Raw genomic sequence first — 15,193 nt, 5'->3', positions numbered from 1 at the left:
ATCATGTTATCACTCCAATTCTTCCAATTCTTCCAATTTTCCGTCAACATCGAGCAGTTATTGTACATTAATTTAAGCTATAATTAATTTAAGACTCTTCTCCCTAGATAAGGAACAAAATATCGATAATTTATGGTTCGTCGCTTGTTATATGAGAAATACTGCATGTCATGATATACATGAGGGATATTTCAGGAAAGCTCCGCGGCATTTTTCTCACGGGATGCTGACCTCCTTCTCTTTCCGGTAAATCGCTTAAAAGAACGGACGAGTGCGGAATGTAAAAACGAACGTACGCCGGGCAACGAAATGCCCGTTAGCATACATCACCAATATTATCTCTGGAAGGCTTTGCCGCGCGATATTACCGGGGCTTAGGACGCCGGGCTGACTTCATTATGGTACCGAAAGAGAGAGAGGGAGAGATAGATAGAGAGAGAGAGAGAGAGAGAGAGAGAGAGAGAGAGAGAGAGAGAGAGAGAGAGAGAGAGAGAGAGAGAGAGAGAGAATCGTCGAATGGAATGTGGAATGGTCGGTCGGTTGGCTCGGAAGGCTTCGTGTGTGGAAGTCGAGAGCATCGCCGATGCGTGGCGGTTCTCTCTCGCGTGTATAAAGCAAGAGACCGCATGCCGGGGAGACGCGATGCTTGCGGACGCTCATATATACGTGAAACGCGGGGGACACACGCTTGGCACACTCGAAGAACTTTACGCGTGTTCCGGAATATTTTCTACGAACGTAGCATTTTCCGCGGCGGGAGCGGGAGGGGGAGCGGAGGGGGGGGACTTTTTGGGGGATTTGCGGCCGGTCTGTTTTCCCGTCGCGCCCAATGGCGGAATTTTCATTACGACGCGGTTATTGTCCTTGTAATGCGCCTCCCGCGACGGAATGCGTGGACGCGCGTATGTCGGTTTCGCGGAATGTCGGTTTCGCGTCCGCGCGAATATTCGGCGGGAAGTTTTGGGGCCCGTTCCGCAACCGGTAGCACTCTGTGTGTGTGTATGTGTATTTTTGTGTGTGTGTGTGTGTGTGTGTGTGCGCGACATTTGTTCCTAAAGTTCGCGCCGACCAGTTTCGTCGTCGTGTCGCGCTCCGCTGAAGGAAAACTGACTATTGTCGCGAGTTTCTGGGCAACCGTCTAATCTTACTTTGCGCGACGATGTGTTTGGAGCGTGTAACGTGATTTCCGGTATGCAAGAGGAGCAGGCATGCGGATGTTCGTGTAGATAACGCGTACTTCCATCTCTGACGCATCTGATCGTTACTTGAGACTCGGAGTCTCAAGCAATAAGATACCCGGACTTATCGAACCGTCTTTGTTTAAGAAATATCGATGATCGCTATATGAGAGAGGCGAGTATCGAATCTTACTCGCGAGATGCATGCAAGCAGCGTGTTGATTGATAGCGTAAATCCGGTATATTCTCTCCACATGCTAAGGATCTCTGTATACATGTATCTAATATCTACTATATTCGAGCACATTATACCGCATTGATCTAATCTGTACTTGCGGGCTGGTATCTACGCCACCAAGCGATCATGAATTCTAAGCCCTTCGTATCGGATCTCTCGGAACGGATATTAATTTCGACAGGCTTCTCAAACCGATCTGTTGATCCAATTTACACGCACATTTGACGTGTAATTCTCCATTTACCTTCGCATGTAATGAAGTTGCGCAAAATTACGCACGACTCAAGATACTAATCTTTAACTAACAAGTCAAACGGGTGCTTTTAATTACGACGGTATCGATTTCTATTTAAACTACTTTCCCTGAAATAACGCGGAACAAGTTGGATACATTTTTTTTAACGCAACGCTATTTTATTCTCTCGTCAGGCTTGTTCTTTTCTCGTCAGCTGCGCATAACCGATTTTTTCTCGCCAGATTATCCCATACAAATCCCTAATTCGCCGGTAAATTCGAGGAGTTGGAGCGGCAGCGCTCTCTTTGCACTAGAGATTTGTCAGTGATGTGTATGTGTACATGTATGTGCGTGCGTGTGCGTGTTTGCAGAAGCGGCTAGGCAAAGAGAAGAGGGAAAAGCGCGGTGGATAGGACGAAGCGCGGTCGTTCGGTCAGTCATGAGTGCCGGACGGATTGCGAAAGTTTTCCTTTGGTCGCACGAAGGTCTCAAAGATTTTCGAGATTAAAAGCCTCACGAGAAAGTCAACTACATCGCTACCGGTGCTTCCGATTCCGCGTCCAGGCCGCGCTGACTCTCTCCGTCTTTCTCTCTCTCGCCATTGCTTTCGCTAAGGCTATGTAATGAGTGACCGCAGCTAAGACTCATCCAGCTCACGGTATTCGAGGCCGCGAATTCCTGCGGTCCCGGGGGTCAGCATGAATGTCGAGACATTGCCTTTGGGGAGCCTTGCGAAGTTCGACCAGCTCCGGAATCAGCTGGAGCTTTCGTACGCGGAGGTTGAATTATTTCCCTTTGAAAAGGCTCGCGCATCCCGCCGAGTGAAAGAGCCGGGCGTATAACCCTTTTGCCGGACTCTTGAAAATTATTCCCAAAGTTTTCCTCCCGACTTGCCTGCGCGCACAGATAGAGGGGCAACTTTTGACGGTGGCCGGTGCTCGCGAACGCGACACCAGGCGACGTAACGCCGCGGTCGAAAAGAGCTGCGGAAGAATCGATTAATTTCTACTGTGCGTTACTCACGCTGCTCTTCCACTTACTTTTTTCCTTCCCTCTCATGCCAGTCGATGCTCTGGAAGTTCTCTCGTCTCGGGGGGGAGGTGGGAGTAGGTAAAAAGCCCACGAAACTCTGCTCCAACTCTTTCGCGGGACTTGGCGTGAATCGGGGATGGGGGGAAGGACGGATAAAGGGCGGCAGGTAACGCGAAAGGTTTGAGAAGACGCGTGGCCCGCGAAGACACGATCCAAGTTTGCGCGCAATCGTTGCGGGCGCGCGCGCAAAAGTGAAAACTTTGTTGCGAAATCCCAAGAAGCTCGAGTCACGAGCCCCGAGTGTTGGTGCAAATCGGTGGCCAAACGTACAAGACAGCCGCCTGCTATCGATTCGCGAGCGCTTGCGAAATAGTTTGCAACTTGTTCGTCGCCCTCGCGTAATCGCGTAGCGATTTTCGAACGCATAGTGATTTGACTGGCTCTATTACGGATAGAAAACGAAGAGCGAATTTTCGCTCGTTTAACCTAAGCCCGCCGCGTGTGAGCTTTACTCTTTAATCGGATTTGAGGAACTCGCGCGAATTTTAATTTTCAATCCGTGTACAAAGAATTTTATATATGTACACACAAACGCGAATTAAATTAAACAGATGTTCTCTTTTTTTTTTCGCGCCCGCACACGTGCACGTTTGACGGTTTACATGCTTTCGTCCGAAAGGAGCAGCTTTAGCGGCATTAGCTTTCATCTTTTCTTTATTTCGGGCAAAATCCGTCCACGATGTAAGCTCCGGCTAGAGCGACGCTCTACACAAGACTTTCGCGAAACAAAAAGTACGCGAAGCGCGAGGAAGACGGCGAGAGCGCGCCGAGGGATGGTTGGATATTCCAACGACAGGATTACGTGCGCCACGAGGAAGGAAATAGCAAGGAGAGAGACAAGAGAAAGAGTAAATCTTTCCTTTTTCCCCTCTTTTTTTTCTTTACTTATCTTTCCCTCTCATTCTTTTATAGCTACAGAAAACACTTTGTACTCGACGGTGTAAACGCCCGAGAGTACCTGCGTTCGTGAGATGAGACGATTTCGTCGCGACGAATATCTTTTCGCGGATAAAGGGGATAATGAGGATATAATGTGCGCGGCCTCGGACATTAAACGATGGCCGTGTGGACGCTTATGAAATTTTTTAGTGATACGAGTAGTGAAAAGATAAAAGCAGATTTGCATATAATCTCGCTAAAAATTCGAAACTATTTCTATCATTTTGCTGTCTTTACATATCGATAAAACGATAAAGAAGTCGCAGAATGCTCGTCTTCCGTGTAATACTTGAGCGAGGCGAACGTAGACGAGCAATAAAAATATTTCCCGCGTCATTTATGTGATTCAGGAAGGATTATCAGACAGGATGGCGCACCGGTAATTACGCTCGACGAAATGCGTATGATTAGCGCCGGTAATAACTGTCGTAAGTTTAATGCATGCAGAAGAGATTCTGCCACTAGTAAAAGCAATAATATACGCAGTGCGTTATTTTTGCCTCCCTCAGGCGACGTAGAAATTTCGCGCATCCCCAACTTAGTTTAAAATTTTTTAAAATTTACTAGCCAGTATTGAATGCGCGTCACGCGTTAAATTACATCCAGAGATATTATATTCTTGCGTCTCTCTCGAGTACTTTGGCGAATTTGAACGGCGCTTTAAGTTTTTCTAGGGTTTAACGAGAATCTACATCGAGACTTACTTTCGGCCGAGACATCCGTACACATCCTTGTGTTGCCATCCAATCGGAACTTTTGCGCGCGCAATCAAATACGTTTACACGGCTTTTTGTTGAATACGATCCCACCGGAGGTGTACGGCTCTTAACGACAGGTACTTTGGGGAAGTTGAAAATGTTAAGAAGGGAAAACTTTGGGAAAATGCGCAATCTTACGATAACAGTAGGAATAATAATTTTTATTTCTTTTTGTCGTCGCGACTAGTGGACTGATGTAATGATCTCTCTTCGAGTGTAGGTGCGTTTTTTAAAAATGAGATTTCGATATTAAAAGAATAAATCATAATGTTATTCTGACATATCGCTTCTCCTTCAATATTTCGCAATTTTCCAAAAATCGAATCCGGAAATAGAGAAACGTGACATATCATCTCGAACTTTTATCATTTCCGTAATAGAAATATTATTAATTTAAAATTACACATTACATAGTTTATATTAGATTTCTTATCTACCTATTTTAATAACGATTTGCTTGAAAATAAGAACAAAATACTGATATGTTACTTTATATATGCGTATCTTGCTTACGGGTAAAGAGAAATGTGATTAAAATAAACAGTTTCGAAAGCGCTCTATGAAATGGATAACGAAATGGAGTGGAATCTGTTATGAAACTGTTTGTCTAACGTATACTTTATGATAATTGAATGAGAAGGTCGAAGCTATCATAACTTGGCTGTTACAATAATCCCAAGCGGGCCTCAATAAGACGTCCGTCACGCATCGATGGCAGACGGCTAATTGTCCTGTATCAATAAAGCCCAAAGATACCGTTGACAGGGGGAACCCACTGTTATCGGAATACTTCGTCGTGCAAACAGAGGGTTAGTCACCTAATCATCCGGCTCCTCCTTCCTCCCGCGAGGCGCGCACATGCACGCACGTACATAGCAAATCCCTGATATAAGTCGCGTAGTACTCCATGAACCCTCGAGATCTTTCCACGTGTTCCAAGTTATCTCAACTCCACCCTCTCGCGTAGTCGGGAGCGATATCTGTTCGTCACAGGAATTTCAGACCGCGCTGTCTTCGTCGTTCGCAGATCGTAGCTCGAGAAGGAGAGACGAGAAGAACGCGAAGGAAAGAGAGGAACAGAGACAGGAAATTGAATCTCGCTTTATCTCGAACGGTGATATTGAAAAAGAAAGAGAGAAAAAAAAAGAGATGACGAGACTCCCGCACCGACAGCAACCGCACTCCTTCGTGTTCTCCATCGACCGCATAAATTGTTACGATCGATATCAACACATCCGTAATATAAAAACTCTCATAGTGGTTGCCACCTCTTGTGTTATTCCCGGATCGACACGTTAGGTTACGTTTCTTTTCAAGAGGAGTTTCTCTTCGAGAGAAAAGGCTCTCTTATTTTTCTCTAATCCGCGAATTGACGAAGAAACATTTACTATATTGTATCGAAAGTGAATCTTTACAATGTTTCTCTATTGTTAAACATAACAATACTTATCTCAAGAAATGGAGTTTATTTAACGCTTTTTATTTGGTTTTTCCAAGGATGTATACCTGTAATTATTCTTTAAAATGTTTTCGAGAGACACCAACTTTTCTTCCTGGGGGAACAAGACGGATATAAAGACAATCGTTTTGATTTGTGCCGCGTGTCTGGCCGCCTCTCTTCGTTGCACGTGTAAATTTACGATTACATCCAACCCGCGGCTCTCGTTCGTGAACAGCAAGGATCTAATTACACTAACGACCGGCAATAAAAAGCAGCCGACGCGCCGACGTCGCGGAATTCGCACGCAATTACCGCGATCTCGAAGGTCAGGTGCGTATATCGTAAAGTACTTTGGACTTTTACGGGAAAAAGTTCGTCCATTTGTCCGATGTATCGTAATATAATTATGCATGCACTTATCACGCATTTCAATTATAAATTTGTTTTATCTTGCATCGAACTTTCAAATAAGGATCACTATTGCATTCAAGAATAAAACCATTTAATACATATTATCTTTTTTATTTTTCGGATATTTTAATATATGATCTTTCCATATTTCTCTACTCTTTCCCTTTCGCGAAATTCAATAATGTCATTTATATAATTTAATAAATATGGACATTGCTCGATTTTGGATTACAGCCCGACCTCGTTAATTTATTCAGCGGGAAATTAATCGTAGCGACTTTGATCGAAGTCGTTGAAAAGTCGGCGCCGGCAGCCGTAAAGTATATATCTTGCGAAAAGTGCGCGAGGGATATCGCGTCCCTCTCTCGGAGTTGGCTGTATAATTGGAGCCCGATATATCTTAATTACTTCAAAGTTTATTATTACTTCGAGACGACCAGACGGCATAAAATCGTAGGAGGCAGTCTGGCCTTCAGGAATGTCCGTCCATCCGAGCTAATTACTGTACAGGCGTGTTTGCAGGTACGCATTACGATCTCCAACCCCTTGCCCCAAATGTTTGCGTTAGCAGCGCGTTCTGTCTTTGTCAACAATAGCGGTTCGTGCGTTACACGAGGTTGCAATTTCCAAGCCGGGGATGCGTGGGAAATTGTAGAAACCAGCACGCACATGTACATTCTGTTCGTAAAAGTTATAATTATTACGCCTTCCCGTTTCCTTACATACAACGATACATGGCACGCATTCTTACGCGGTGTTTCATCGTTACCACGTGTAACGATCGAAGGCGAGAAAGTTTCGGAAACGTGCAATCGCGTGGACGAGGGTGATGAAATCCGTAGCAACAGCAAAGGGAAATTGGAAACTGGCTTTGTACAACGAAAAAAAGTATCACAACCGTTGCCACGAGGGTAGTAATAGTCGACAGGATCAGTTAATACTTCGTAATGGCTGGACGAAAGGGCCGGGAATCGCCCCTCCTAACGACCTGTACGAGAGCGCGTAACACGACCGCATGGCACCATCAAATCTGATATCGGTGTGTGCAATACTAGAAACGCGTTGTCGCACCAGAGAGAAAGAGACCCTCTTCGTATAAGTACGCTGTAAAAATTACATACGATTCTGGGGCAAAATCTCTTCTTGGGATCGCGCGATTTCTTGCAGCGCGGAGGTCGTTTCGAGTTCAAGGTTAAATATAATCGCCAAACGTAATCTTTCATGTATATGTGTGTGAGTAATAACACTGATCCTTCTTCTACTATAAAGTTACGATACAGTTTATGTGATAAAACGAATATTGTACAAAATCGGGCATAAATCGGGCGTTTTAATCGTTCCGTCATTTTGGCAGTCTCGTGTGGTTTAAATAAAATAGACAGAGAGAGACTCACACATCGTTATTTGCAAATTAATACATGTCCAGAGTATTTAATTCTCATACACGAAAGAAAAAAAGTATGTATGATTATTAATAGAGAGTACGGCGGTGGAAACGATACGATCGCAATTATTGACGTGGGGAATATAGAATCGAGAATATTTTGCGCGCTTAATTAAAACGCAACGTAGCCGAATTGCAGGTGATCCATTTTGATGCAAATTAATTGTTTCGCAATGTACGGACAAATGGTTATTAATAAATTATTCTAATTAAAATTCTGATCATTTGCGCGTAGTTGAAATATAACAGAAATGTCTATGCGACACTGTGATAATTAAAGTAGGTATATAAATCCGCGTGTGTATATATACACGGGTTTAAAATTGGTAGAAATTAGTAAGTTTAATGAAAACAATAAACCTCCTGCAAATTACATAATATGAACATTGCAGTACGTCCATGCATGCAAATTCTATAACATTAATTCATCAGCCACATTATATAACTAATAACTAATTACTTATTTCTTATTAATATTCCTATTTTTTCTGTTATTTTTATTTTCACTTCAATTTTTCGGAAATGATATAAAGATTTTAATTTATTCATGAAATGTAAAGACAGAGAGAGAGAGAGAGACTAGTTTTTGCGGATTTACTAGCATATTATACGTGTTATACATGTGAAAATATCCGAGCTTCTTTTTCCTATCCTTCCGACTCGTACTTGCAACACTGCATTTCTTAATTGTTCTCTAACAAGAGAAGTTGGCACTTGGCACGATTTGTTGGCCTGTCTCACCTCTTTCCAGCATTCTCGACCCACTCCCAAGAAACAGCTACCATCGCCACGCCCCGTTCTTCTTGTTCGTCTTGCTCAACCTCGAAGGAGCCAAGCTCGACCATGTTACAAAGTGATTAGTCGAGTAATACTGCCGGGCTCGCTCTTGCTGCGGTATGTCCTTAATGTGGCACTGGGCTTGCAGCTGCAGCTGCATTTCGTAGCTTCCCAATCCTCTTCTTTGGAACTTTGAAGCGGGATCGATCGTTCCGAGATATATACCGGGGGCTCTTTTGCGGTAATTATGTTTAAAACATTGAGATTTCGATATATCGATATAATCTTGGGGAAAGTAATTATAATCGTAGACTCTTTTCAAAGTTTAGAAAACTTTGGATCGTAAAAAATCTACAGATATAAATTTAATTATCGAACCTTTTCTCCCAACATAAGTTACTCGTGCCATACATTATTATGTAATCTCTTAGTATATCGAATATAAACTTTATATGCAGCTTTATCTTTAAGCAACATAATATAGCGTTAAAAGTACGCAATACGTTGCAGGAGACGGTATCACGTATCCTCGACCTCTCGAAAGCCCGGAACAAGCGTTTCCTTGCAAGGTGCTCTCGGAAATTGTACATGCGTGCACAAATCCTTTTTGGCGTCCGCACATCCGCTTACATTCTCTTATACGCTGCTAGCTAGAGCTTTCGTGGTCGAAATCAACACGTTTCCCGTTTCATCGCTGGAGTGCACGACCCTCCTCCAGCGTGCTTGATTATCCACCATCGTCGGTGCGGAGGATGTTCGTGGGAATGATTTGGACCCTGTGCAGCCGACGGCGTACGTCGCTGCTACTGGCAACTACTGGCGCTAAAGCGGTTATTTCGATCGGCCGCCCTTATAAATTCGCGGTTCCGGCGAGCGTGAAACGAGCTCAAGTACTAAGACGATACATTGTCGCGTCCCGCTATGCTCGCGTTGATTACCATAAACTGGAATACAAATAACGAAATTATGGTAAGCCCGGCGTTGATAATTAAAACGTGCCCACTGCCAGGTAACTTCGTAATCTGACAATTTTCAGCATTTTCGGAAAGTCGATCCTGCGCGTGGGATGAAACTGAATTATTGAAATTTCGCGCTGCAAATACGCCGAGGCAGCTCAATGTTGATTCTCAGGGGTGGAATCTCGACGAGAATTATTTGGCGTACCTCTGCGGAATCGCGATATCGTAGCTGCGTGTTAACGAAATCGCACGGTAGAGACAAAGGTTGCATGGAAGCTGAATTAGAACCTTTATTGACCGTAAGCACCGCGTAGCAGCGATGAGGAAGAAGGGGAGGGGAAGATATTGTTAAGGATATGGAGACGAAAATTGTGAACGCCGTTGCTAATAAGTTTGCCCGGCGATATCGACGTTCTCTCTCTCTCGCTCGCTCGCATTTTGGCGCGAGTATCTCGCTTCTTTACGTGCCATGAAACGTTTAAACAGCGATGCGGATAATTAGCAGGCAGCCGTCGGCCGTGTCTCGCGATGGAAATAAATTCTGGCCGTAAGCAACCGTGAAGTCGGCGTTTAATTGTAAGCCGTCGGGATATCTATGAGAATCGTAGCCGTTCCAACTCGCGCTCCTTCTCGTGTGCTCGTCGTTCGACTCTTAGAACGCGACGACGTCGAGAATTCGCGTATCGTGCAGAGAAAACGCAGTCTCTAGCTAGTAGAAGGTCGGTAAATCTTCGGAAAAGGCACATACGCGTGAAATGCTAATGGAACATTGTATTTCTCTCTTTCTCTTTCTCTCTGTCTTCCTCTCATCCTCTTTCTCGCACGAGTGCGTATTAATGCTTATTCACACACACATACACACAATCGTATAATTTAAAACTCGTTTATTATTTTAATAACAGTACCGCACTCTACGGAAAAGTCATTAAGATCTCCTAGGGATTATGTTAAATTTAATAAATTGCAGCACATAATATAATTCTGAAGAAATCAGATCACACATTCTTTAGGATAGGGGACAGTAAAAATTGCGAATAATAAATTGGAATAACCGACAAATGTCGTTCACTGGCTTTCCTTGTCAGTAAATTACTTTATAATTTTCCACGTTGTTTACCAGTTATCATATAGCCTATTTTGCCTGGAGACTCTTGACGGGGAAAAAAGTTTTCCCCCCATATCATTTCCCGTTTCCATTGTTCGTACTGTCTACCGTTGATCCATCGGATAAATAGCGGTTTTAATTAAATTTCAAATTATTTCCCAAAATCTCATCTCTTATTACGTTGAAGAGATTGAATTGGTTGGACGTTTTTTTTTGCGTCCTATGATAAATTTTTATCTTTTCGTGCGCGAAAAAGACAAGGATTACAATATATTTCGATATGATTATAACTATTTGTAATTTTACAATACTACTTGAACATTATTGAGAAACATACAAAACGAGTGAAGTATATATATGCACAAATAAACACGACATTTCTATAAAAATTGAAACAAAATAATTATGATATTAAAAAGCAGAAATCTATTAAGGAAAAAATCAAACTAATTAGCATTTTATTGCAATTGGCAATGCAATTTATTACATTTTTCAGAAATCAGCTTTTAGCATTTACTTCATTTTTTCAAAACTTTTATCTAAAGCATAAAGATAACGTATCTAAAAAAGAAAGATTCTCGACCATTTTGTTTGTAATATGCAAGATTTATTTTATTTTACTTTTGATTGCTAAAAAAAATTTATTTTGATATATTGAATTCGAAAATGTGTGTCAGCAATTGTGTTGTCATGTCCAATAGTTTTTAACAGGGTATGACTTGTTGTTTTCCTTGATTTGCAAAGTCATGTTATAAACTATCAGTACCGCAGCGTTTTTCCAACAATTCAAAAGAATTGTCTCGTGTCTTGCACGCGTTTTTCTTGCCAAGATCAAATTCCGTAAACGATGTAGCATTGGTAGCCCTAAGCGATTGTCGCATATTTCGCATTATTCGCTCGTTCAAAGAACGTATAATGGAAGTGACGTATAAAATGACGGACAGTTGAAGTTAAAAATTAATTAGGACACCGTCGGAAGTTTTCTTGGAGGCTTTCTTGTATCCAGAATACCGATGACGATCGAGAATACTGATAGAAGGAAGACAATGGCAAATTCGTGCGGTAAACTTTCAGCTTATTATATACTCGTTAAAAAAAATATTTGAATCTTGTATGATAAAAAGTTTGCATATTATATATGCATTACTGATTAAACACGTTACTGAAATGTAGGAATAGTGTAATCACGGTTATCATTAGAGGCGTTGGAGTTATTTTATTATTAGCATGAAACTTTCGAGTAATCTTTCTGATCCTTGGGCGTGAACGTGAAACTAGCGGGTGCTCGTTAAACTTTCGCCTTACTACCCGGGAATACCTAACTTTCTTTGAACGTCGATGATTATTGAGCTCCACTAAAAGCGAGTATCGAGTTATTCGATTATTTTAACGATTACCTTCGATGCTCTCTTTTCCAATACTTCGAGACTGCTCCTCGTCTTAATCGATCTCGGCCTGATGTAATTTCACCCACTACCGGCAAATCGGTAACGGTTTTAGTGGCTTAATAAATTGCGTGCTATCGACGCGGACTATTCATTGAGTTTAAGTAACTCGAAACATTTTGTTAAACGATTTTTCATAAAGACGCAATAGAGACTTGCGCAAATTGCCTAAAATATAGTGAAGAAATATATATATGTCAATAAGTATCATTATTTTAAATTAACTATATTTTCAGGGTCCTTAATCTATTTTAATTAATAAATTATAAATTTATTACATACATTTGAATAAAATGCTACAATTAAATTAGTAATTGTCACACGAGTCATGTTGCGAGATATCGAGGAGGCACACGACGAGTATTTATTAGCGAAAGAATGGAAATTGCGAATTTTTATCGAGAAAGGTAGATATTTCTCGGCAAAGAGATATTACTCGCGGCGTTCGAGCATCATAAATCCAAGTAAGCCGGCGCTGCGCGAATATCCGAAAGCATGTGTCACTGAGAACGTATGAATTTGATAGTTACATTCGAACGGCTAACGGCGACGGAGCAGCCGAGTAGAACCGGCTGAGCGGGTAGAACGAGACCCGTAGACTTCCAACATGACGAACGATCTCGCTCTCTGTTTCGGGCTCGCTCCTCCGCGACCAGTGAATTACGCACGATCCCACGGCGAACATTTCGCCGGCACATAAACTCGCTATCTCGTCTTGGCACGATGGTTACGTCGTTCGCGTAGATGCGCAGTTGTAACGGGGACGCCGTGTCGTGCGAAGTGCGAAATCGTCGACGTGCGCCACGACGGTCGGATTTACGAGCACGCGAGACGAGGAATCTCCGCAAAAAGTAACGGAATAAATGGCGTCGTTGATACTGGTAATTCAATGTGATTCGTGGATCTCTTCGGTTTCACACGTCGACGATTCGACGGGAGGTTGGCGAAATGGATTAAAGGCGATCCGAAGAGATACAGCAAGGCTTTTAGTAAAATAAAACGTATAAAATAATAATATTTCCGTACAAAGTATTAATAATTTATCTTCATAATCTATAATATTAATAATTTGTCTTTATAATGTATAATAAATTCTATTTATAAAATATAAAACAGGAATACGAGATATTTAATTATTATTCTTGGGAAGAGATAAATATAGACATATATTGTAACTGCGCGTGACACAATGAAGCTATTTTCATTACCTTTATTATTTTTACATTTATATCAGAATTTTATATATGTAATTCGGTATTAAGGTAGCATGATAATTGAATAGAAACGATATATAGTTGCCCGAATTTTATTAACAGATAAAAAAAATTTGTAACGAAAAGTTGTAATAAAAAGTTTTTACATTCATGTTGGAGATTTATTTTCTTGAATTAAAGTTATTTTGTGAAAATAAATTAATTAAATTTATAAAAGATATTATTTGTGTAATATCAGTTTTATACAAAGATTCATATACATACAAAAGATGATTAAAATAATTTGAAAAGCAGAAAGAGAGAAAGAAAGAGAGAGAGGTAATTGCTTTAATAAAAAATTTATTTCTTTCATCATTTATACATATATAGAAACCAAAGCGGATCGTAGAGCTTAAGCAAAACTGAATCACGTTGCCTTGTTTACATTTCAGCAAGCTTCCAGCATATTTAAAATACGACGAAGACGCGGAAATGCTGATGCGAATTAATGAAGACATGTGAATGAATACATTTCCTGTCGCGCTCGCCGGCGACATTATTTTTACGGACGAGCCACGAAAATACAGGACCGATAGCGCGTATTAATTAAAAATAACAACGGTACTCTGGCCGGATGTGGGAAATGTATGTACGGGAATTTGCCGCACCGCGCCAGCAGCAATTAAAATGTTTTTTGGAGCCACGTCGCCGCGAGCTTCAGTCGGATGCTGGGCGCGTAACACGCGTCGAGCACTCGGTTGTACGTGCGTAACGTCGAGGGCCGGTGTTTTGTGCGTCGTCGGCTCTTTAAAAACCGACATTAAAATTCCATTAAATAGACGTACTTAACACTGCCACCGCTATTGCAAACGGGATACAGGGGGAGATATTCGTGCGCGTCACAGCATGCACCTCTCTGTATCACAAAAGTTTTCCCTCTTTCTCTCTCTCTCTCTCTCTTTGTCTTTTTCTGTCCTCTTTTCTCCGCTCGCGCGACGAAAATGTAGAAATTTTCGTCTACTCTCATTATTTTAACCATCTCGCTCGCGGTTAGCTACACGTTGTTTCCTTCAAAATAGTATTATTCGTCTCTTACAGAAATCGTTTAAACCACTAAACTTCTTTCTTTTTTTTTAATTCGCGGGATGAAGTGAAGGCAATACGAGATTCGTTAATCGTTAATAGGATTACGTAATAGTATTTGATTTCACATTTGATTGTTTCGAGTAATTGAAACAAATAATTTTTAATCGATGCGTAAAATTAGATCGAGTAACGTTATGTCGAGATAATGGATTCCGAAATTGATGGCGTTATTCGATTCGCAACACGTATACGTTTGCCGTTCATTCGTTTTATCTCTCCGCATGTTAAGTCTAAACGTGACGCGTGTTCCATCTGGTTCTAAGGTGATATCTAACGCCACATGCTGCTCCGTACATCGTCCGTGTTGCTTCTGTCGGAAAGAGCAGTATGAGGGGAATGGATGAACACTACGGAAATACAGAACCTACCTACAGAAATAACCGAGTACGAAGGCGAGATAGTAATAGAGATCTTTTAATAACTCCACTCCTTGGCGACGAGTTAATTTTTATCGACAGTTTATAAATCGAGACTAGTTCATATTATTGAATGGAAGCACCAATTTGATTTTGTGCACAAACGAAAAACCGCAAATCTTGCCAAATATTTCAACCGCAGTAAAATTAAACATTATGTAGTTTTTTGTATTACATTTTCGAAAGAGACACCGACTCGTTAAATTCTACCGCGAATGAAGGATTTCCATTGTCACGTTTATCTAGAGTGCCCCGCGTGTCGCCGTATGTATATTTACCGCCTAATATTGTAATGCATCGTGCACGAGAGTGTACAATCTTCTCCGCGGACAAGATAAACTGCTGGTTTCCCGGCCCGACTCGGCTCTGAATTATGGATTTCTGGTACGAGCGCTGTACCTCGCCTTCACGAAGCA

The 15,193-nt window shown here is 41.7% G+C and overlaps 1 protein-coding gene and 1 long non-coding RNA gene across 5 annotated transcripts in view; one reads left to right on the top strand and one right to left on the bottom strand.

Annotated features, from left to right (window-relative positions):
• The window catches only part of LOC145969717 (uncharacterized), a 256,420-nt gene that overhangs the window by 43,520 nt on the left and 197,707 nt on the right, over window positions 1–15,193 (bottom strand). The gene's annotated exons all lie outside the window — the stretch shown is intronic.
• Sema2a (Semaphorin 2a) overlaps window positions 1–15,193 on the top strand; it is a 345,146-nt gene that overhangs the window by 206,650 nt on the left and 123,303 nt on the right. The window lies entirely within an intron of this gene.

Source organism: Camponotus vicinus, unplaced genomic scaffold, assembly GCF_025532165.1.
Source record: "Camponotus vicinus isolate PSW18456_S1 unplaced genomic scaffold, iyCamVici1.0 SCAF_4, whole genome shotgun sequence".
NCBI classification, from domain to species: domain Eukaryota; kingdom Metazoa; phylum Arthropoda; class Insecta; order Hymenoptera; family Formicidae; genus Camponotus; species Camponotus vicinus.
The sequence above is the reverse complement of the archived record's forward strand: the minus strand, read 5'-3'. Positions and strand labels throughout refer to the sequence as shown.